The sequence below is a fragment of the Taurulus bubalis genome (assembly GCF_910589615.1).
Source record: "Taurulus bubalis genome assembly, chromosome: 6".
Classification (NCBI taxonomy): Eukaryota; Metazoa; Chordata; class Actinopteri; order Perciformes; family Cottidae; genus Taurulus; species Taurulus bubalis.
This window is the reverse complement of record NC_136594.1, coordinates 26,769,660-26,794,605: the sequence shown is the minus strand read 5'-3', so window position 1 is coordinate 26,794,605 and position 24,946 is coordinate 26,769,660. Positions and strand designations below refer to the sequence as shown.

Below are 24,946 nucleotides of genomic sequence, written 5' to 3'. Positions count from 1 at the left end.
CTCTGGTGGATCTGCTGCAGCTCTGTAATCTCTTAATATATGTATTTAAAGATGTAATAAAAACACACGTCACATAATAGAAATCAGTTTGCAGAACTTAAAATCTAAATTTGTAAAAAAAAAATCCTTAATGGATCTAAATGTGGACTGTTGGCCTGGGACCAGGCAGCCGAACCAGAGGACAAGATATTCATTCACTTCATGCACTTTATGATTATTTGTCACATTTCCTGTATCAACCTTTCACTTCAGTCAAACAAAGATTTGTTTGCAATATTTTGACTTTTTTTCCAATCTCAGTCAATGTCTCCCGCTCCCTTATAGTCAGAGAGACCGATAGAAAGATAACAACAACAGGGATTCATGCATCTCGTTGCATACCTAACTTCAGTGGATCATAACACATTGGGTAAGGAATCATTCTGCAGATGCTACAGTTAAAAATACGACCAACCACCAAAGACCAAGACTTTGAGGGTTGAGACCAAGTCAAGACCTGAGCAGTGCTCGTCCCACACTTAGATACACGTATGATGACATGTGGAACACGCAAAGCAAAAGCACTCATCAAACTAATGTGAAAGATCCACATTCCCATGAAAACACCAATGAAGACTCCTCCTCTGTCACCTCTTCTCCTGCCGTATACACTGCACATGTGTGAGTGTACCAAGAGAAACGTCAGCAGGAATTCTCTTTGGTTTTCTATGAGCAACCACAGTAATGATACAAATAAATGTGACAATGCACAGGCAGTTTAGTGACGTCAACAAAGATCAATACCAAGACCGATATCGAGTACTGCGACGCTGCCTGTATATATAACATGAATAACACTTAATATCTGTAGAAATCTGAGCAAACTCACTCAGCTTCGATCTTCCAGCCATTGAATCAAAAATGTGAGAACGGACTGTAAATTGCAGGAGAAGAAGTGTTGCTGCGTTTGGCTCCAGCTTGTCAGTATCCTTGTCAGTTACCGTTCCTTTTCCTTCTCCGGGTCTAATGATGCCTCGCTCTATTCGGGTCTAACTGTCCCCAGGTCCATTGTGGTTAGGTTCTTTCTCTGGAGCTTGCTATGTACAGACAGGTTTGGGTTGTTTCCTTTGAATCATTGTGAACGTGTGAACCTGTAGTTTGAAGGTAAAGTGACCAGCTAGCTTGGACTAGCTTAGTTTACCTTAGCTAAGTGATATGTTTAGGATCGATTAGCCTTAAAGCAAAGGAAACATACGTCTTCTTAAAATATCCTGATGTTGCGTCTCTGCGTTTTAATGTTGTTGTAAATTGTGATTTGAGTGTGATTTGACTTTGTCCGCTGGGTGGGTTGTGGAAGCAGAGCTGCCATGTGGAACCTCTAACTCTCATTTAAAACCACAAACATGTTTCTCTCATTACATACCTTGACTAGTTATACCTTTGTGGCAACACTGTGAAGACGAGGGCTCAGCGTTTCTCTTCCCCACCAGCTTCTGAAAGCTCCAATGACATCGTGCCATCTTATCCCCCGCTAATTGTTTCAAACTCATTACTTTATTATATCAAATTGATTCTAAACACTTCCACTGTAAATATTCCTTATGCCGTTAACGCCCTCAAGGTACACGGGATGAGGGAAAGTGGGTCAGCCAAAGTCTTGAGGGAAAAACAGAAGCAGAAACATCACATTTGGCTTTGAGCAACAGAAGTAAAGCAGCATGGAAAGTCACAATCTATTTACTTTGTGACTGGAGGTGAATCTGAAATGAATATAACTCAGAAGAAGAAGAAGAAGAGGCAAGGAAATCTTCACAGGGAACGCTGCAGTTTCAGTTCAATATAGTCCTTTTTTACAGTTGTGTCCTGCTCTTTCTTCTCTTGCTCATGAGTGAGGCTTCATTTTGATAACACTGTGTGAACATCCCCAGAGATATGTTGCTGTGACTTTGACAGTTTTCTGATGAGTCCATATGCATTGTGGATAACTTGCAGCACTATGGTGTGGGCGAAGAGAAGCTGCCAATGGAGAAACATCTGTTCACATAATGCATCGCTTGTGAAGCGCCGCTCTGCCTCATCTCTCCATCTTTGCCATCGGGCGGAAGTGTCTGTATGTACAAGGCAGGCGATGCGTGCAGATATATCCCAATGCATGGAGTGAAATAAACAACAGAGTCCATACAATTTGTACTTGGTGCCTTGAAGTGGTGCGCCCGCTGTGCACTGCCAATATCCAACTGTTCCCCCTTGGCCCCGGCTGCCTTTTGATACCTCCGCTGCTGCCTGATACCGAGGCCGCTGTATGACTCGTGTGACTTTGGGGAACAGTCCCACCACAGTGGGGTTCCCTGTGAGTACAAGCAGAACCGATGCACCTTGGGTAGTGGAATTACATTGCGAGGTTGGGGCTCCTGTGATCAAGCTTATTAACATCTGCAGCCCCCGTAAAACACTGGGAATGTCCGGCCGGCGGGGTTTTGGAGGGTTGTTGAGGCGTGTTGTGGAAAACAACCACGAGGAGTAAAACAGGCATCAAGAGTGATTCAGGAAGGAGTGTGAGGAGGTTTATTCTGGGGAATGAACAACCTTAAATGTCCCGACTAGACCTTTGCATGCTAATGACTGACTAAGTCCGTTTAGCTGCCCAGCTGGAGGCTGAATTCACACTCTTGCCACGCAGCTTCTCTTTCTCTGTATCGCCTCACTTCCCTGTTAACACCCCTCCCCTTATTTATTTTCTCCCGAAACATTTCAACACCCTTTTCTCCTGCAACTCTATGTGTGTGAGTGTGTGTGTGTGTGAGAGAGAGAGAGATAGAGAGAGGGGGTAAAGGTATGGGGTAATGGTGCAATTATATTTCCAGCATCTCTGAGTCACTCTGCTGTGTGTTTGTGAATCAGCATATCTGTCGGGGTGAAGGCGAGGGAGCACTATTTACAACCTTGAGCCTTCCTTCCTTTACGGCCTCTATATGTGTGTGTGTGTGTGTGTGTGTGTGTGTGTGTGTGTGTGTGTGAGAGGCGGTGCTCTGGCTCCAGACTCTGGAGAAAGTCCTCTAAAAGGGCCGAGGTACACGCCGGGTGACCTGGCTTCATTAGTTGGAGGGCCGTGTGCATGCGGGCCCTTCTGTCTGCCACATATGGACACTGTGTAGGCAGTCATCAGCGAGGGCTCCTGTCACTTGGGCTCCCACTGGAAAGTGCATATGCTCCATCACTGACCGCGCCAATTAGGCCTGTGGGCTCGTCCTCCTGTAAATACTGCGATGGGGCAGCAGAGCCGGCGCTGGTTCAGACACAGCGAGGAGATGTGCAGAGGAGCATGAAGGCATCAGAAGGAGGCCGTGGCTGTGTGTTACAGTTTGAGCAAAGCGACGCAGGGATTAACAGATGCTTCAAAACGGCGCAGTCACAAGGCCAGCGCTGTCCCTGAGTGTACGGCGCGACCTACAGCGTGTTGTTACGGAGGCTGCACTGACCAGACGAGAGAAGATGGCGCCATAGATGTCTGTGTCTCGAACAACAACCAGAATGATGCAACGGTGTCTTCCCGGGGAGTCAGAGGCATCTGACTTGGAACCGTAGCTCCGGGATCAGCAGTCAGCCGCCGCCTGCTCCGCTCCAGATAACAAGAGGAGCACACAGCAAGGACAATTGTTCAGTTCCTGACAAGTTTCTGAAGAAAAAAGTTAAAGCCGTGACTTTCTCCCCACATTCCAACTGCGGCAAAGATGTCAGAGCAGCCGGCGCCGCATGCATAACGTCGTTTCACCCCATTGTTGTCGGCGTGGTGAGACACGGAATCAAAGTGCCTCCGGTCTCGGCCGTCCTCGGCACCAGAGGCGCACAAAAAAGCTCTTCGTTGGGACAAAGTTAACAAGCTCACTGGGTGTCGCAGCCGCTTGAAGTTTCTGTGGCGGAAAAAGGCAAAAGCACTCGTGCTTATCTCGTCAGTGCGATGGTTCAGGTTATTGTTATTAATGAAACCATATCATTTTTAGATGATATGATCCCGTAGATTACAACACAACAGTCCACTATGTCATTTGTAATACGTTTTATGAATAATCAGCTCGCTACGCAATAATGAGCCCATATTGTACCAAAAGTGACTGACTCATTTTGATGGATATGATATTGATGAGATTGCATTGAAACAAACACATTGTGACCAATGTTCCCTCTAATTCTTTTCAGCACTGAGCAAAAATTTGTTTTTGCTGAGCGAACATTTCAGCACTGTGAGCAATTCGCAACCACGCGACCTGCCGAAAATGACCACAAGCCTGCGTTAGCCATAGGGGATTCAAAGAGATGACAGCAAATGCATCAATATGTATACAAGGTTGATATTTATTCAATGTCCTTTATAATGGCTGGACTTTGGGAACATTTTAATGATGGTGTTTTACCAGTCAGTTCAGTTGAACTTAAAGGATCTTTGTTGAACTTCAATAAGGGGAGGTTATGACTGGTTCACTGGTTATGACTGATAATGATATATATATAACAAAATAAAAGTATCAAAGGTGTTTAGTCATTTCTCAGCAACATTTAAAGAAAAATGCTAATGCAGTGCTTAACAATAACTTTAGGCCTATTAAATTGACATGGTGTCATTTTTCCTAAAGGTAGCCTATATAAACAATTTAATAACTTCATATTCTTCATATTTAAATATGTCTGAAAGTGTCATCCTCCCTGTGTCAGTTTGGACTATTTCATCTAGCCACTCATGTTTGAATGTTAGGCAGACCTTTTTCTGGGGCGCCTGCTCTGCCTTTCTTTTCTCCATGGTAGCTTATAGCTGCTGGAGCAGGGCCCGCCAAGAGGAGCATAAACAGCGCCGGCCCGAGCTCATGTGGCGCTCTGGGCGAGCTTCACTCCTGGCGCCCGGAGGAGGACAGCGGGGGTTGGGGGTGCTAACGGAGGCAGAGCGCTAGCAGAGGTACAGAGAGCGCATGTCGAGAAACGGGACGCTGATTGGCCAAGAAGACTCGACACGTCAAAGATCTTATTATTGTGAAGATGGCTCACTCCTATCTCAGAAAAACTGGCGCAAAAAAGATTTTTAACCCCTGACAAAAAATCGTTTGTGCGGCCTGAAAAATGTGCGCGGTCTGAAAAATCTATTGCGCGGCCACTTCGACTGGCCTGCGCGGCCGCGCATGCACGCAGTTTAGAGGGAACACTGATTGTGACCCGTCACCATGACGACTAACAGCTGATCCTGCTGCTGCGTCCATGTCAGTGTTCGTCCCACCGCTGTAGAAGAGTCGCACATAGAAGTAAACTCCAGAGTGACGAGATACTCAAGGTTGTTTGTGAATGCTCGTGCTAACAGCTACGCTAACAGGCGCTCACGTTCCTCTTTCCAGCATGATGCACCTTTCCAAGCGCTTACGCCATCATGTACTCCTGCTAAACTCAGCTATTAGTGTGGCCTTGTGTTCTGTTTAGGACTAAAATAAATGTTTAAAACAACACAACAAAAGCTTATTTACAGCATTATTGAGAACACACAAGGTGTTGTTTTGTTCTTCATTTTTCAGACCGTAATTATTCCATCAACATCGGATCCTTTTTTTGTAAAAAACAACAACAACACAATTTTGATCAATTGATGAGCTTCTGTGTTGCACAGGATTTTGAAGGATAAAGAGCAGCGTTCAAAGAAAACAACCTTGGATGCGTCTCGTGTTTGGAAGCTTTTCAAATGCAGACAGAAGAAGAGCGGCGATGTTAGTCATGCGGAGGGAAGCCTCCGCTCCGGGAGGGGATCAGTAACTTATGTGTCTGTGCACAACTTTAGGTGTTTAAAATATCTCCCCATTATTTCTTTTTAATCAAACGTATGCCTTTGCTGCTAGCAAACACTGTTATCTCCTATACTGCTTGATAATTGTCCTAGGATGGAGGGGAGGAAATATCCCCATGAATCAAAATACCCAAACATGCGTATACAAACAGCGATTACCATTTCCTGGGGCATCAGAAGGCAGAATAAACAAATATGAAATGCAGAATGTTCGCACACATTCTGCGGCTCCCAGAACAGGGAAATGTGTTGTGCTCATGTTCTGCAAGGCATTACGGACTATTTGTTTTTCCGCACATCTCCACATCATGTGAGAGCAGATTTCTCCAGGGGACGGATCTCTCTTCTTTTTTGCACCGTTTCATTAGAGGGAAGACGGAGAGAACGACGCTCGCACAGAAGACGACGAGGAACAAACAAACAAATTGTCTCGCCACAAATGTCACGGTCTTGCGCTTTATTTTTAATCAATGAATTCCTTCCGTATCGATGACTCAGAGAGAGGAAACACACTGCAACACACACACACAAACACACACACACATAATGATGTAAGCAAGTTGTACCTGCCGACATCGCCGAATACCTCAAACTGTCAGGCTCATGAGGATCATTCGTCTCTGTGGATTAGCTGTCACATCTTCCTTTGGAAGATTCACTACTCGTGGCTGTCGCTAATATAAAAGTGAAATATACCTAGGAAACGGGTTTCCAGGTGCTTGTCGCATATCTAAAGATAATACGTCTTCATCGGGATCAAAATTGATCAAGCCTGTCGGAGGTGTGTGTGTCCCAGGGAGGTTACACACATGCGTACTAATGTTCAGCTGCTTATTAGCCAGCAAGCGGTGGGCCTTCTGTGGCCTCATGTAGCCGGGTCTCTTCCAGCGCTCAAGGAGACGTAAACGTGCTCCCTCAATGCGGACCGTGTCACTTATAACAACTTATAATAACTGTGGCTTACAATCAAAATCTCATTCTTTCGATTTTCTTTTGCACCGAGATGAAAAGAAAAGATCTTTTCTATTTTTGATTACGTTGGAGCAGATTATTTTGGGAAGTGTGATGTTTGCAGAGGTGCACATAGAAGACTGAGGGAGCTGAGCTTTTGAGAATATCTGCAGTTTCACGCGCTGCTCGTTTGATCCACGCAGACCTGTCACCTTTGTTTTCTTTGTCTTTTGATGGTGATGCGGTCTCCAAGTTCCCGGCAACTACTTCCCTTGATCTTTAGCTATTTGCTGCTCTTAATTGGTTGTTAACCCACTTTGGATTCAGTGTATGAAAATGATTGCGGTTAAGGAGCAGATCTCTGGAGTGTGGTGTTGCTAATGCGTTTTAAAACATGAAAGGCTTAAGGAAGACATGAAGGGGATGTTTACTGGTGACAAGTATTAAAAGTATGCAGAGGAATTATTAAATGTACATTATGATGACAAATCATACGCTTTTTGGGACGTGACGTAGTATGATAGCTCTACAAGTCTCTCCTTCGTTGAGTTCAAGAGTTTACTAATGCATTTAATTATGAACGAGTCAGATGTGTTTGAAGTGCCAAATATACGCTATACACCCTTCTGTCTATACACATTATACGTTCATACTTTCTCTCACATGCCTTTATTTTCACTTCCTTCACACAGTAAAGCTGTATTTTTAATTATCATATTCTTTCTTTTGTTTATTTGTAAATAGTATGTACATAGGTACGAAGAGAGCAAAGAGAATATTTATGAGAATATTTATGTACTGTATATGTGTGTATATATATATATATATATATATATATATATATATATATATATATATATATATATATATATATATATATATATATATATATATACAAACACATACACATGTATACATATACCTCTCGGGTAGACACTCTCACATACAGTGTAGTGTGTATGTACTTTACAGATGTTGCTAACTGATTAGCAGCTATATCAAAATCGTCCATCTCTACTTCAAGCTGCCCGAGTCAGGGACAAGTGGGGATAATAGATCCAACACCCTCAGACGTCGCCACTGCCCAGCGGTCTGTTATTGCTCTTTAAGAGCTGGAGTTCCTCTCCAGGGGAGGAGCGGGACAGCAGGCCCAAACCGGCCCACGGTGAGTGGACTCAACGGCGGTGTGTGAGTGTGTGAGCAGAGGATGTTGAGTTAAAAGAGATCCTCATTGTTCCCTGTGAAGTTTGCTGGAAGTGATGTAATGGAGCCCCGATGTGTTTTATGCGGAGTCAGCACTGCACCAGACGCCGTTTCAAAAAGCAACCTTTCAAATTCTAGTCTTTGGTTAAATATCTAGTAAACAAGCTTAGTTATAGTGTTTGATGTCAATTCAAACCAGATTGCCTTTTTAGTTTAGAGGGTATGATTTACATTTTTCTTTCTTCATATTTATTCTTATCATTTCTTATCCTAGATCAAACTCGTCGCCAGTGTTTTGGTGCACTTTAAAAAGAAAGCAAATTAAATCTCAAGTAATGAGGTAAACATGATACACCAAAGTATGGATTTCATTCTGTACTACCTTGCCATTTGCAATAAGTAGCTCCATCATTTCAAGTGTTGATTGTTAAAATATTTTTTTAATATACCTTACATAATATTGTCTTGGCGTGTGGTCAGTGTATGCAGTAAGCACACCAGTCATAATGCGGTTTTAATGAAAACTCCACACTGTTTTAGCGAACCTTTTTATTTTCAGACTTGTTTTTGAATAGCTGCTGTGTGGATCTAATCCATGTGGATGTGAGGAGAGGTTCAAGTGTATGATCAAAGTGCTGCATATTTTGAACAGTAGTTAATACACTTTGAACAACTTTTGGTGTTGCCTTGGAGAACGATATGCTTTTGAAAAGCGAACTGATTTAGTTTGTACTGTTCAGTAACTTGTTGCAAAATTGTCTGAAAACCCAACAGGAAAGAAAAAAGCGTCATCCTGCCTGAAATAAAAATCGGCCATCCTAGAGGACGACATCGGGGCAAACAGAGGACCGTCAGCTATCCGCCTCAGCATCAACAGGTCACGGTCCTTTAAAAGGCTTTGAAGCTCATCTAAACACGCAGCTTGTGTTCCGTGTCCTTGCATGTGAGGCCCTGATTATAATATGGACTCATCTTATACGTGTACTTGCCTGTGAAAAACATTCTCAGCTTTAATGGAGTGTTGTGTCTGGATGGAATTTATATTTAGGTGATAAATCACTGTTTAGTGCTTTGTCATAACGGGGAGATAACACTTGACACAATTATTGAAAAGACGCTCATGGACACCTGCTGATAACAGACAGCGCATCCCTCCAAGTGCGTTGTGTGAATAAAAAGAGAAACAACAACCTTGTATAACTGGGAAACTGGGTTACTCACCTAGTAAACGTAAATCCTGTTTCAGGGAAATATGGTCTCCCTATTGTGATCATTGGAACGAACAGACTGAATATATGAATTTTAATCCTATTTAGCTGTTTCGTAAGGATGTTTTTCAAAAGCTGCGATAAATAAAAAAGCGTGGAGTCAAGTGCCGCTTGGAGACACTCAACTTGTGTGGAGTCGGTGAGAAGCGCTGAGGGCACTGCTTGGCCCCAGAGGTAGACGTGTTCCTCCCTGAGCAGCGGCGTAAAGTAGAAGCATGGAACGGAGAGAGGCCGCTAGAAACTAGGAGAACACATTGTGACAATCCGGGAGATCTCCGACACGTTGTCGTGGCGGCGGGATGCAACCGGAGGAATCTGGCTGCCAGCGTCGATTCATTATTAAAATCTCCGTAGTCAGGAGGACCCTCTGGTTGGCTAACTGTTCAATAGGCCTACAAAGGAAACCTGTGATGACTTCTTTCAGCAAAAGATGCTGCGGTAACAGAGTGAAAATAAAACGTGTCAACTTTTCTCAAACAGAATTAAGCCTCATTGATTTTGCTTAATTTCCTCTGGTTCGGACGCTTTAGGGCTGGGTAGCTGTTGCCCAAGGCGATGCTAGATTAAAAGAAGCCCCCTTAGGAGCCGCCTGAAGAGCAACCCGATGGTGGTAACTAACAAGCTCTTATGCTCCCCCACCATCTCTCCCTTTGTTCCCATTATTCTGAATTAAAGATTCCCTATTCTCACCATTTGCATTTGATTAAAGGTGATTAGACACGGCTGTGATGAAAGCACTCCTTCAGAACGGCTAACCTCGCCTCCGCTAATCAACACAGACAACAACGCAGAACTGACACTGACCCTCTTTTGTTTCTTTGCCTACTTCTCAATCTGTATCATCAAAGCGCCGTGCAAATTGCTCTTGCTCGCGCAATTATTACAGATTACAGGCTTGAGTGGGATATCTGTGTTAAGAGAGCGTGATCAACAAGATCGGCAATTAGATAGATGATAACTCAAACGACGGACAGGCTTTACAAGGAGGAAGCGGCGCCGTGGGACAGGAACGAGAGCTCCAGTCGGGACCTCGTCTCAACGCAGTGATGATGAGGTGATCAAGCGGTCCTTTTCAAAGATCAGCTCATGTGTGCGCTGCAGATGTTGATTTCAAACCCAGATACAGCTTTTAAGGTCAAAACCAAACTGTCTGACTTTACACGAGTTAGCAGTAATTGAGTTGCCGTTGGCATTGGATCCATCTCCTCATGATGCCAGTCCTGACCAAGAATTCAACCCGGCCCACACAGGAAGTCGTTCAAGGCCAGGCGGTCGAGCCTTGGCTGCTGAGTGCATGTACAAGCGGAGGCAGAAGGCATGCTGGCTCCCCGATTAGAGGAATACATCCAAGGACAAATGAGCAAGCTTGGCAGGACTGAACGAGAAAGGAAAGCAGGCGAATTAGAGGAATTGAGTCGTTTCTCTCTTTAAGTATCTGTTGAAGCTCATTGACTTCCAACCACAGGATCCTCAGATCGGGGGCCGTCAGAACCGTTGATCTGAATGGCTGTCATTACCTGCACGCTACGCTAATAAAGACGACGCGGGTAAACATGAGCAATGTCCGTCTGCTGTGGGGCGGCAGCATGGCGTGAAGCAGGGGTATTCAACTAGAATCCAGCGAAAGAGAATTTCCAACAGTAGCCAACAGTTGTATTAACGTCGTATTAACGTAAATAAAGAAAGTTCAATTGAAAAACATATATTATTTATGATTACAGATTTCCAATTGAACTGGATTAATTATAAATAATACATACTCTAATAGTGAAGACAGTACCTTCTCTTATTTCAAGTAAAAGAAAGGCTGGATTTAAAACAGAAAGCTTTTGAAAAATGTGACTCTTAAAATAAAGGACTTTATTTTAGAAAAAATAATTTCACTGAATTGTCCTGCCGCTTTAAATTCAGTTTATTCGGGAGTCAATCAATGTGGGGTTATGGACTTCTGTGGTTATTAAACCACTTATTAAACCACTCTGACCTCAGGGTTCTATGCTTTGATCTCATGGTTCTACTATCTGATCTCAGGGTTCTATGGTCTGACCTCAGGGTTCTAAGCTCTGACCTCAGGGTTCTCTGCTCTGACCTCAGGGTTCTACTATCTGATCTCAGGGTTCTATTATCTGACCTTAGGGTTCTCTGCTCTGTCCTCAGGGTTCTGTGCTAAAAAGAGAAATGTGGGTGCAGGGACTGTATCTCTGGTTATGAAACAACTGGTTTCAGCTCATTTCTCCTCTCTGTTAACATCACTGTCGGTCAGTTAAGTAATGTCTTAGAATCCTGATCATATTGAGCTCTTTATTTTCTGTGCCTTAATTTCGGATGTGAGGTCCGTTTGCTCAGGTCCAGGGTCCAGAGACAACGGCTTCTGGGTTCGGACCCCTGTGACCCCTGTGATTCCTGTCGTAAAGGAACAGGGCCCTGCAGTGGGAACCTCCCCTCAATGCCACGGATGGGTTTCTCCCTTTGCTGTCATTTTATAGAGGATACCATATTATAATCCTTCAAAAAATAATTATATCAAATCTAGCTATTTCGGATACCATTTATGGCAATATGGCTGGCAATTTTGTATGCCGTAGAACTAATATGTCTGTAGTTCTACAGAATACAAAATTGCCAGCCATAATGCCATAAACTCCTACTACTGCATACTATGTATTCAATAATTCAATGATAATTTGTTATATAGCACAAAATCACAAATTTGCCTCAGAGGGCTTTATCAAATATGCAGCACACCACATCCAATGTCCTTGGGCCTCTTCGGAAGAGGAACAAAATCCTCTTCAAGTTGCATAGCATCCATATGGGCCTGATGTGAAATAGTTCATGTACTGGTTTCCATGGGGGCAACAAAAGCCAGAACATTGGAATTGGAAAATCACTTTTTCATCAACGGTAATATATTTGTGTTGACTTCCTACTTAAGTTAGTTTATTACTGCGCTGAGCCAACGATATGACACCTCAAATATTTGATTCCTATGGAAATAACGGCAACATATATGTTGAGCTGAGGTCGTTAGTCACGTCATATTATGATCAACCTACAAATACATGTTTGCTTTCGTTGTATCACAAACACGTTTTCAGCACAGTTCATAGTCCTCGTAGGAAGGAGGTGCTGGTGGATGGTTGGGTCAAACTAAGAGGTTTTGTTAAATTTGTTATCAAAATGCACTCTTTACCACCAGTGATCATAGGTGTTTCCAAAACTATTAAACCTGAGATCTAAGAATTATAACTTTGACCAGTGTATGTTTTACTCGTATTATCTAAAGGCCTGTGAGATCGTCACCAATCCTTTCATTGTTTTTCTGTTTCATCAACAATGAAGGAGAGTGTTGGTGTTCCTGGGTATCCTTCAGAAGGGAGCGCACATAGCAGTGCAGGTATATGCATCAAAAAGTCAGATTTGGCTAGGTTTTAAAACTATATGTCGATTCATAAACCTGGTAGCTCCATCTGACTGCTGACTTTTTGGGCATGCATTGCTTGTATGCAAACAATACGTGTTTGTAGTTTTAACACTAAAGTTCTTATCAGAATGATTCCAAGAATGTGTGTTTGTTTGCTCAGATTTGACTGATTTATGACTGTGAAGAAGGGGCTTATAACTATGCAACCAAACTTAATGCTGACCTCCAGTGTCACACGTATAGACTACAATGAAATGATTCGAGTTAATAATGGGTATAATACCAAGCAACACATTCCTATCAAATAATAACTCAACGGAAATGAAATGTGATGATGTATGTGAGGAAGCCTCCTGGTCGACAAGAGCGAGTGATTGATTGTTGACCTGCTTCTGCCAGCCGCTTCAGAGTTTTTAATGGTATTCCCATCGCCATCCAATTACTTACTGTGGTATCATCGGAGCTTGCACCGCCGACTGGACGCCATTGGAAATTTCAAACTGGACTTGTTCCAAGTTAATGCATAAATTAATAAGTGGCTGACTAGAAGTTGAATGTGGAGTCCATTGCAGAACACAGAGCGCAGGAGAAGACTCTAAATACACCTCCGCCATGGGCAGCATTAAGAGTTATTGGTAAACCATTACTGTGTTGTATTCTGAAAGTATATGTCTTGCCAACAGTGGCTTCCTATAGCCACAACACAAAGGCTCAGCTCAACGTTGCTCAGTAGAGATGAGTTGAGTGAACCAGTGGGAAAGAGTCCTCAGGGATCTTCCATGCAGATCATGGACAGATCCATTACCAGCCGTATGAGTAGCACTACGTTTTTATCCATAATGACTTATTGAACAACTCCTAAGATCCACAATAAAACTAGGAATCTGACCTTGTATCAAATGTTTTATGTTTGCTAGCAAAGGGGAGGACTGACTGGATGAGTTTGGAACAAATCTGTTATGACTAAAAGCAGACACGATAATGTGCCTTGGTCTGACTAATGCATTCGATTTGTCGGCACAGAGCCGTCAGTTCCCATCCAGACTTGATGAAATGAAACGCATCCAGACTACGATCAAATCAGAAAGTGAATCTGTGAAAGGTCATCGCCTAATTTTTTTTTCAAATAGTTATGATCAGATTGATTTGTGGGCTTTGACAATCCCCTGGTAAATCTGCACATTTCTGCTGAGTAAATGACATTTTCAAATGTTCTCTATGGTTGGAGAAATATGAATGGAGAGGCTTTATACTTCAGTCTCAGCACATGTATTCAGTGAAATGTAATTACTGTTGTGTATCCAGGAGATATTGTGATTAGAAAAGGACGTACGGGCGCCGAAAAAGAGTAAGGGCCTAGCTCAACATTCAAATGATTTCCTTTTCTCGCCAAATTTGCTTTATCAGCATTTATGTATAATCTGCCTGATCAGTTTCACTGTCTGCATATTTACCTTCTATAATTAAAAAGTCGGCTACCACTGAAGGAGGTAATTGTTACTCATGATCGAGACCTCACAGCAAATCAGGACTTGTCTCAGAAAGTAGTCAAATTGTGGAATTTCTTTTCTGATGGCTTCATCGTATCAATAAGACGGATGTCCTCCATTCTAAGAAATGCTACTTAAGTTCAAAACTGTCAGAAACCGTGACAAGGTACACAGACAGCATCCCTCAGCAAACAAATGTCCTGCACGGAAATGTCAAAGAAGGACGTGCACATTGCAATTACTTTACCACAAAGTGTACCATTCCAGGGCCAATCAATCTCACATCCTGCCCGGACTAGAGATCCGGACAATTCGGTCATTAGACATTTATTTATTTATGCATCCAAAAGAGAGACACAGAGTAATGTTAGTGATGTTCGCTGAATTTAGATGGAGTCTATTTTCTGGCTATACCTGACGAATGGAAGTCTAATATTTACTCTCCTTTGAGGTCTGTTTGTTCTGAGCTGAAGGACAAATCAGTCTTTTTAGCTGCTAACTGCTCCGCTATGTTCCCCAGGTAGAGTCTAACTTTATCTACTGCTTGGTGCTGGGCAGATAGTGAGGAAAAACAAGATGGAAGAGAGCAGAGAAACCAAAAGGATGAGACGCGAAACAATTCTGTTCATAGTAATAATGCATGGCTTTGTCTCTACAAGCGGCACCTTTTACAATATAATTATTAATTTGATCCATTGCTGATATTTCATTATTTAGTGAAACAGCTTTTAGACAACATTCATTATTACTGCCAAAAAAGCTACCTGGTAAAACTATCACCTTTTGGGATTGACTTTTCAGAGTAAAGCTGAAACAAATGTGATGGGTGGATTAATATCAATAGCACTAATGCTGCGATACCGGCTGAGAGAAAATGTGGCTTAGTTTGGTTCTTTCTCTCACCTTTCTCGACTGAACAGGTTTGCTGCTACAATGCAAGTCTGCAGCTGCTGCAGCGACACAGATTTGTTCAAACATATCAAGAGGTAATCAGGAGGAAGAGCCTTCAAAGCAACAAAGAGAGGGGAGCGTCAGATAGGAACCTTTTGTTGGACACTACTGCACTATTAGTGATACTATTAGTAGTATTATGCAGGGATGCAGCGTAGGAATAAAGGAGAAACCTCCCAATCGGAAAAATGAAGCCAACGCTTCATGTGTTAAAGCTGCATTCTCTGTGTTGGCCAGCAGGGGGCGACTTCTCTGGTTGTATAGAAGTCTATATAAATGACTCTACTTCTCTCTTGATTTATTCCCTCAGTAAACATTGTAACCATGAGTTTATGTCTCAATCTCTAGTTTCAAGTCTTCTTCAATACAGCATGATGATTATTTAGTAAATGATGGTCATTTGATCGATAAATAACGAAGTGTTTGTTAAAGAGTCCTCCTCCATGCCCATCCAATGATGGCGATTCATTGGCTCCTCCAATGAATCGCCACCTTAACGTGGTGGAGGAGTTTGAGTGGCTCAGTGATCCTGGGAGCTATGTTGTCCGGGGCGTCAGCCCCTGGTAGGGTCTCCCAAGGCAAACAGGTCTCGGGGGAGAGCCCAGACTAAGAGCGGTTCAAAAAACCCTGATGATGTACGGCCCACGGAATGAAGCTACCTCGCCCGGACAAGGGAAACCGGGGCACCCTCCCGGAGCCAGACCCGTGAGGGGAGCTCGACGGCGAGCGTCTGGTGGCCGGGCTTTCACCCATGGGGCCCGGTCGGGCTCAGCCCGAAATAAGATCATGGACCAGCAACCCTGTGGACTCACCACCCGCGGGGGGAAGCATCGGGGTCGGGTGCTATGCAGACCGGGCGGCGGGCCAGGCAGGAGACCTGGGCGAGCCGATCGCCGGCAGCATAGACTAGCTCTAGGGACGTGGAACGTCACCTCGCTAGCGGGGAAAGAGCCGGAGCTGGTGCAGGAGGTGGAGCGGTACCAGCTAGATTTAGTTGGGCTCACCTCCACGCACAGCATGGGCTCTGGAACCAAGCTCCTGGAGAAGGGTTGGACTTTGTCCTTTTCTGGAGTTGCCCAGGGTGAGAGGCGCCGGGCGGGAGTGGGGATACTCACGAGCCTCCGGCTGAGCGCTGCTATGTTGGAGTTTTCCCCGGAGAACGAGAGGGTCGCCTCCCTGCGCCTACGGGTTGCAGGGAGTAAAGCTCTGACTGTTGTCTGTGCTTATGCACCGAACAGCAGTTCGGAGTATCCGGCCTTCTTGGAGTCGGTGGGAGGGGTCCTGGAAAGGGCGCCGCCTGCCGACTCCATAGTTCTCCTGGGAGACTTCAACGCTCACGTGGGCAATGACAGAGAAACCTGGCGGGGCGTGATTGGGAGGAACGGCTTGCCCGATCTGAACCCGAATGGTGTTTTGTTGTTGGACTTCTGTGCTAGCCACAGTTTGTCCATAACGAACACCATGTTCGAGCATAAGGTGGCTCATAAGTGTACCTGGTACCAGAACACCTTAGGCCGGAGATCAATGATCGACTTTGTAGTCGTATCATCTGGTCTGCGGCCGTATGTCTTGGACACTCGGGTGAAGAGAGGAACAGAGCTGTCAACTGATCACCACCTGGTGGTGAGTTGGATCAGATGGCGGGGGAGTCGGCTAGAAAGACCTGGCAAGCCCAAACGTGTAGTGAGTGTGAACTGGGAACGTCTGGCGGAGGATCCTGTCCGGGAGGTCTTCAACTCCCACCTCCGGAAGAACTTCTCACAAATCCCGAGGGAGGCTGGGGACATGGAACCCGAGTGGACCATGTTCAAATGGCATGGGAGGAGTTCGGGGAGGCCATGGAGAAGGACTTTCGGTTGGCCTCAAGGAAGTTCTGGCAAACCATCCGACGGCTCAGGAAGGGAAAGCAGGGCCTACCCCAGGCTGTTCTCAGCGGGGGTGGGGAACTGCTGACCCGGACTGGGGACATCGTCGGGCGGTGGAAAGAGCACTTTGAGGAACTCCTAAACCCGGCTAACATGTCCCCCGGAGAGGGGGCAGCGCCGGAAGTCTTTGGGGTGGTTTCTCCCATATCCCTGGCAGAGTGCCCATGGACTGGCAGACCGGGGTGGTGGTTCCCATCTTCAAGAAGGGGGACCGGAGAGTGTGCTCAAACTATCGTGGCATCACACTGCTCAGCCTCCCGGGAAAAGCTTATGCCAGGGTGCTGGAAGGGAGGCTCCGACCGCTTGTCGAACCTCAGATTCAAGACGAGCAGTGCGGATTCCGTCCCGGTCGTGGAACAGTGGACCAGCTCTTTACCCTTGCAAGACTACTGGAGGGGTCCTGGGAGTTTGCCCAACCAGTCTACATGTGCTTTGTGGACTTGGAGAAGGCTTTCGACCGGGTCCCTCGGGGGTTTTTGTGGGGGGTGCTGCGGGAGTATGGGGTGCCGGACCCGTTGGCACGGGCTATCCGGTCTTTGTACGCCTGCAGTAGGAGCTGTGTTCGTATCCTCGGTAGTAAGTCAGACACGTTCCCGGTGGGTGTTGGCCTCCGCCAGGGCTGCCCTTTATCACCGGTCCTGTTCGTGACCTTCATGGACAGGATATCTAGGCGCAGCCAGGGGGCGGAGAGGATCCGGTTCGGGAGTCTCGGGATCGCCTCTCTGCTGTTCGCGGATGATGTGGTCCTGTTTGCCTCCTCGGATTGTGACCTCCAGCATTCACTGGGGCGTTTTGCAGCCGAGTGTGAAGCGGCAGGGATGAGAGTTAGCGCCTCCAAATCTGAGGCCATGGTGCTCTGCCGGAAACCGGTGGATTGCTCCCTCCAGGTGGGGACAAACTGCCTACCCCAAGCGAAGGAGTTCAAGTATCTCGGGGTCTTGTTCACGAGTGAGGGTAAGGTGGAGCGGGAGATCGACAGACGGATCGGTGCGGCTGCAGCAATAAAACAGGCGCTGTACCGGTCCGTCCTGGTGAAGAGGGAGCTGAGCCGGAAGGCGAAGCTCTCCATTTACTGGTCGGTCTATGTTCCAACCCTCACCTATGGTCACGAACTCTGGGTCGTGACCGAAAGAACGAGATCTCGAATACAAGCGGCCGAAATGAGCTTCCTCCGCAGGGTGGCCGGGCTCACCCTTAGAGATAGGGTAAGGAGCTCGGACATCAGGAGGGAGCTTGGAGTCGAGTCGCTGCTCCTTCGTGTCGAAAGGAGTCAGCTGAGGTGGTTCGGGCATCTAGTCAGGATGCCTCCTGGACGCCTCCCATTAGAGGTTTTCCAGGCACGTCCAACTGGTAGGAGACCCCGGGGAAGACCGAGGACACGCTGGAGGGATTATATCTCCCGGCTGGCCTTGGAACGCCTCGGGATCCCCCAGAATGAGCTGGAAAGTGTTGCGGGTGAGAGGGAAGCCTGGGTCGGCCTGCTGAACCTGCTGCCACCGCGACCCGACCCCGGATAAGTGGCTGATAATGGATGGATGGATGGAACTTTAACCCTTTCAAAGTGTGTCTACAGAGTCTACAGTGTAATGGTTGACGTCACGGTGAATACGTCCCTTTTATATACCTTATATAGTATGCATGCTGTTGATTGATGATATTAACATTTGGCTTGAACTGTCAATTCAATTCAATTTATTTAGTATAGCCCAAAATCAAAAATCCCAAATTTTCAGATTTTCAGATGTCATGTGTTCAGAATGAACAACATAACAGAGTTACAACACATGTAATGCATTATGACAGAAGTCAATCCTCTTCTTGAACTGAGAACAGTGAATGCATTTTTGTCTTTTTTAGTTGTCGCTTAGTTTGTCTGATTTGCTGAAAAAAATGGGTTTGCTTGCCAGTAAGCTGTCAACAGTAACTTCATGTGCACATGACACAACAAAAGGGTTTGTGTGTCTCGGCCAGAAGAAGCATTTTATTACTGCATATGAAAAAATGTCAACTCAAAAACACATACGAAAATCCAAAACAAAGAGCAAACGCATCGCAAATAGAGAAATAGAGAGAAAGACCGTACTGTGGAGTGAAGCGACAACATAAATAGGCACGGTTCTTTTGAACATTTGGGCCTTCACATTTGCGTAGCTATATTAGACTAACACCAAATGTCAAATGTTTCTCCAAACGGTAATATGTTATTGATGAAAAGATTATAAATAGATATGACACGTTGTTTTTCCCCCCAATAGTTCAAAATGCAAGCTGTTTTCATCATTTTGTAAACGGATGAAAGCAGAAAGTGCGTTGCTGCTGGATTACTGTGGACTCTGGCTCACACAAACACATCCAGCGCCCTCCTCTCATCGGAGCAGGGAATGCATGAGCAGCAGATGGTGCGGCGCCGAGCGGTTCTCAAAGCAACTCTTCATGATAGGATGGACTTTGCATATCTAAAGTGAAGAATATGTGGTGTGCTTTGGTTAAAGGGACAGTCTGGATTGTGTGTGTGGTTGTATGAGGCTCTTCTCCAGAGCCAGTGGATGCAGCAAAGCAGTGTACTGCTGTGTATTTTAGACACTAATAGGATCCATATCAGTTCAAGTTAAACGCTATACTTAGAATATTCTCACAGCTTTACCTTGCTGCCAGATGGACATTTCTGACGGGAATTGAAGCTGTTACATCACTGTCTTCAAATATACCTGCTTTAAAAAAAATACATAAATAATGTTCACATTCAGTTCAGTTCCACATCGGAAAATATTCTTATTATACACTTCTACTGATATTGATTGTTAGCATATGAAATAGGTTCAGCTGCTGCTCCGCTACAGCAGTGCGTTACTTTGCTCCTGTGATGGTTCTTATATCTGCTTCTCCAAACTCTAGGTACTGCAGGAAGTACCTCATACGACCTCGCAACAAATACTGTGAACTATCCCTTTAAAGAGTGTATGCTGTTATTCTCTGCTAGGGTCTGGTGGTTCATGCAGTGGACTGGACACAGCTGGACTAAAAGCCTGGACATGTCAGTGCTTCCCTGGATAGTGAGCAGTCGCTCTGGGCTTTGAGGGGAAAGATGGGGAGGAAGTCTGAGCGTTTTTTTTGGGTGTCTTTCTTCGTGCTCACAATCTGCCGCGTATATTCTCTGCTCTGCAATCTAGAGTCAATCTTCACAGTATGCTGCACCTCGCTCTCCCTCCATCCAATTTCATTTAAGGTGGCAGCGCCTCTCCTTCTACTTGTTTCTAGCAGGTTTCCCTCCACTGTCTTCAACCATTCCATCCAATCATCCCCGTCTCTTTACGCATGAGATTCAATGGCAGGACAGACCTGTTTTTTACCCTGATGCCTAGAATTGGGCAGACTTGTGTGGCGAGCTGGAGGCGAGAGCTGGAACCAGCAGAGCACAGGGCGGATGTTGTAAGTAAAGTCTCTACGCTGGCAGAGGCCTCATTTACAATCAGAATAAGGTTTACATTCAATAGGCTCAGTGTTTAGTGGATACAATACACATATTAAGAGGAAGTTAAAATAAATTAAAAAAAATGAAAAATACTGCAAATGTAGAATATACGCATAGGATAGTACAATTAAATGTAAAAAAAATACTATCACAAAGAGTAGGATAATTATGTACAATACACATGTAAGAAGTACACTATAATATATGTACACTATATAAAGCTTTCTCTTTCAACTGTGGATTAAAATCATTTGGACATTAACTTGTCTTTTGTCTTAAAGCGTTCGTCCCAGAGGAGATGACATGTCACACATTACTTTAAGCCCAGAGTTGGTAATGTTGAATTCAAAAGTACACTAGATTTAGTTATTTTATGTGTTTAGCATTAGCTCAAAAAGTTGCTCACTCTAGCGATAAAGGGCCTCGCTCCATAAACGATCATCATGTAAACATATTATAATCGATGCACGCCACGGACATGGCTGCTGTTTGTACTCACAGCTGTCAAGCTATTAGCTCATAATTGACACTGGTAACGAGCTATGAGTGCAGGAATACGTGCAGCCTGCACAATCATTACATGTGGGCCAAATGAAATGATTTGACGGGCTTATTACAGTCCTGAGACAGCCAAGATGTAATTGTGAGAGCATTTCATTCATTAAACCCTCTGGTAGAAATGCATTGTGTTGCCACGTGCTCGTGCTCGTGCACGACATACAAACAAATCGGAGAAACTAAAATGAAATTGAAATTTAATGAGTACAATGTTGAAACAACTCGGACACCCACATGTTAAAACCAGGGTTGGACGATCGTTTCTATATTTTAAACTCTTCAAATTGTGCATAAAATAGTCATATTTCAGTAGAACACATTTTGGATATAACTCATGAGCAATAAGCATAAAAAAAAACAGAAATTAGGACAAAAGTATGCTAAAATGGGGTGAGAGGAGAAAATCTGCACTGAGGGAGCAGCAGCGTGTTCAGCGTCTGACAGAGCGTCGATGTTATAGAAAATGTAGAGAGTGTGAAGAGAGTGTGAACTTCCTTCGTTTTAAATATTTTGAACATAGTGCTACTCGTGTCAAATAATTCCACAGGGGCCTTTAACTCAACGAAGACGATCACAAGCAACAGCATGGTTATGGCATGTTTTAGCTTGCAGTGAAGATTAGATTATTGCTGCATATGTCACAGATAATTGGAGAAATTCATGTAACCTATCAACGTTCATCATCAAGATGAATATTATCATTTTACTGGTTGAAATGGTACATTAGAAACAGTCTGGATATACATTATTGTTCACGAAAACCTTTTCAAACCTCAAACAATCTGCGAAAGAAATTAACCAAATTAGTTCAATTAGGTTCATCATTTAGGCTAATAATCCGAATGAAATGAAGTCATTGAAAAGGTTTCGTGAAGTTCTACATCTCGAGCCTTTTCAAGCCTCTTGCAACTTTCTTTAAATGTGAGCTAATCACTCCAGCGATGAAGGCATAATTAATGAGGGGATTCTCAACGCCGCCGGGTTGAAAAACACTCTCTTCTTAATTCAGGATCATTTCCAAACAAAATAACATGTAAGGAGCAATTAGCAAGCGATTAGAGGAGAAAAGACGGATGGTCTTATTACATTGTGTCTCTATTATTGCTAAGCTGCTCTCAATGCCCGTGAAATGAGAAGAGATAATAAATACAAAAAGTGAAGGAATGAGAAGCTCTACTTTCACTTATTCAAACTGATACGTGTTACGTGAAAAAAAAAAGGTGAGAAATACTGAAAGAGTTACCAGATATTTAGAGTATAGAGTGTACAGCCTCATGCAAATGTACTGAAGAATATCTCATATATGCCCTTGTTTGTCAGGCAGCTGTTTCATGTAACAGTAGAGTAGACAGTGGATAACATATTCAATATCAGACACCAAAGCCCTGCAGCACATTGTATCTCCATGCGAGGTCTGTCTTCCTCCTTAACCCTGCGTGTCTTTGAGTTTTTCTAAATATGTGTTGGATCCATTGGCTGTGCTTTTCGTAGCGGCAGACTCTCGCTTGTTTCACTGCATAGATCTCATTACCTAAAATCCTCAGCTCTGAAACAGAAGGTCAGGGATCAGCAAATCCTCTCTTCTGGCCAGGCTTATGATTCCATTCTGATGCAATTTTCCCTCTCCAATTCCCTGATTATCACACTCCCGCCCGCCAATTTGATATCTCATCTGTCGAAGTTCAGACATATTCCCTCTGCTTCAATTTCCACCGAGCTCCGGCAGTGCAAAGCATTCCACGGGCTGCGTTTCCAAAAACGATTTAGAGCTTGACTCTAAACATGGACTGTACATCTGACAGGCTGACCCATCAAGTGCTCCATTCTTCTGTTTCTTGAGGGTAAACTATTCCCACCTACATCTTAGTCACAAACTATTTGGAAGTCAAAGATTGACTATCTCTTCCTGACTTTGGTGTGTGTGTGTGTAATTGTTCACCATATTGTTCATTCCAAAAATTATATATTTCATAAATGTATTTATACATGCGAGTCTAAAATGTGTGTGTGTAGTGTCGTACTGAGGCAAATAAGATGCTTTTGATTCCTCTGTAAAAGTGTAAATGCAAATGTTTCATACTTCATCTCTAAATGATGGAATTGATCCAGATTATTGTGTGAACATAGGCTTGTAAAAAGGAATAATGATTTCTTCCAATTTGTATCAAGAAAAAATATTTCTGGAAATGCTGAGAATTTACAGTAAAAGTAGACTTTCAACTTTTCAAAGTGAAATAAACAACATTTTATAATGACTGATTTCTTATTATGGACAGCAGGAACCATGTCTAAAACCTGATACATTACACATTTCTTAATTACACTTTTTAAAGATGAATAAATACAATTAAGTAATGGTAAAATAGTAATAACTAAATGAGCATAATGCCCAGGGTAATATTTGTAGGACGACATTAGCAATGCTCATGTTTTGGTGTGAAACAGTTTTGGGTGGAAATGCCTTCTTGATTTCTTTAAACCGTTATGACTTATGACCGTTATGAAGAAAACACTTTCATCTGGATGCAAAAGCAGCTCCGCCCCCTGAGATCAGAGCCAACGGTTCCTCGTTCACATCCGGTTGTGTGCTTTTGACTTTGGCTCGATAATGTTCAAAAGTATCATCCGAGATCAATCACACTAATTTCATTCATTTCAAAGAAAATAACGTTACTGATGATCTCGCTGACGGTATTTTACAGGATTTAGGATCGATCGGTTGTCTAGGAATGCTACACTTTGAGGCAAAGTCATTGCAACACTCAGTTAGCCCTCTAAACTAAACTAACACTGAGGGGCAAATGAACAGAGAATGGATCACATTGAGCATTATTTGCCCGCGGCGTGATTCGTTTTGCACTAATGATATCACAGCTAAGTTTTGCAGCAAATGCAATTTGCCGTCAGATTGCAATTATTCTCTGTGCGCCAAAGTATAAATGTCCTTGAGGCCAAAGCATCTGTTGTGAGAGGGGAGAGTCTGAGCCAGAGGTCAGAGGTCAGGAGGGCCGGCCAGAGAGCCACGTCATCCAAACCACCAGAAGGCAATTAACACAGCAACTGGCCAAGGATTTAAGAAAGAAAGTAGAGGTATGAAACAATGTGTTTATTCATGTATTCAACCTTATTTTGCGTTGTTTTCTGCTCATGTATTTTCCAAAGTGACATGAAGGGGAGCTTTATTCATTTATTTTTCATGACACAACTGTCACTGCATCCCAAAATAAATGAGTTTGAGCCGCCGCTCCTTGTAAATGTGCCTCAGTTCACATCGACTCTCTGAAGACGCTACCGTAATCATTTCAGTGCCACTGCATGTGGCTATCAGTGCTGAACTCTGTGAATTGGACAGAAAAGAAAAGGGACATGCTGTGCGCTAGATGTCTAAATATTAACCAATTTAAATATGTGCAAATATCCCAGGAGCAACGAGACACTATTTGCTTGGCAGCACAGTTACGGGTGCATTTCACATCGATTTGTTTAGCTGTTCATCTAAGTCTAATGTGTTAGCATGTTAGCACTTGCTAGTTAGCATGAAACACAAAGTAGATCCCGGGCTAATAGGGGAGGTATTTAAACCAAAGCTTTGGATAAATGAAGAATGTGATGATGACGGCGCTCGACAAAAGGTTACGTTTTTGTTTGTCGAGAAATCTCTAGATTAAAATGGTGGACAAGGGGGATTTTACTGCAGCTAACATCCTGGGATGAAGCTACAGAGCTACCAACTCTCACGGTTTCGCCGTGTGACACACGCTTTTGCATGTTTTCACACGCACTCACGCCACACAACCAATTTCTCACGGCAAAAAAAAAATTCCGATTTTGGGCCGAGGGGCGTTCGTTCCTTTTCAAACTCCCCGACGACAGATGGCGCTAAGGAGCGCATCTGTTAACCTATTCG

General features: G+C 44.0%; 1 protein-coding gene across 1 annotated transcript in view; it reads right to left on the bottom strand.

Annotated features, from left to right (window-relative positions):
- Positions 1-24,946, bottom strand: part of sorcs1 (sortilin-related VPS10 domain containing receptor 1) — a gene marked incomplete at its 3' end in the record, with an annotated part of 151,907 nt that overhangs the window by 77,273 nt on the left and 49,688 nt on the right. The gene's annotated exons all lie outside the window — the stretch shown is intronic.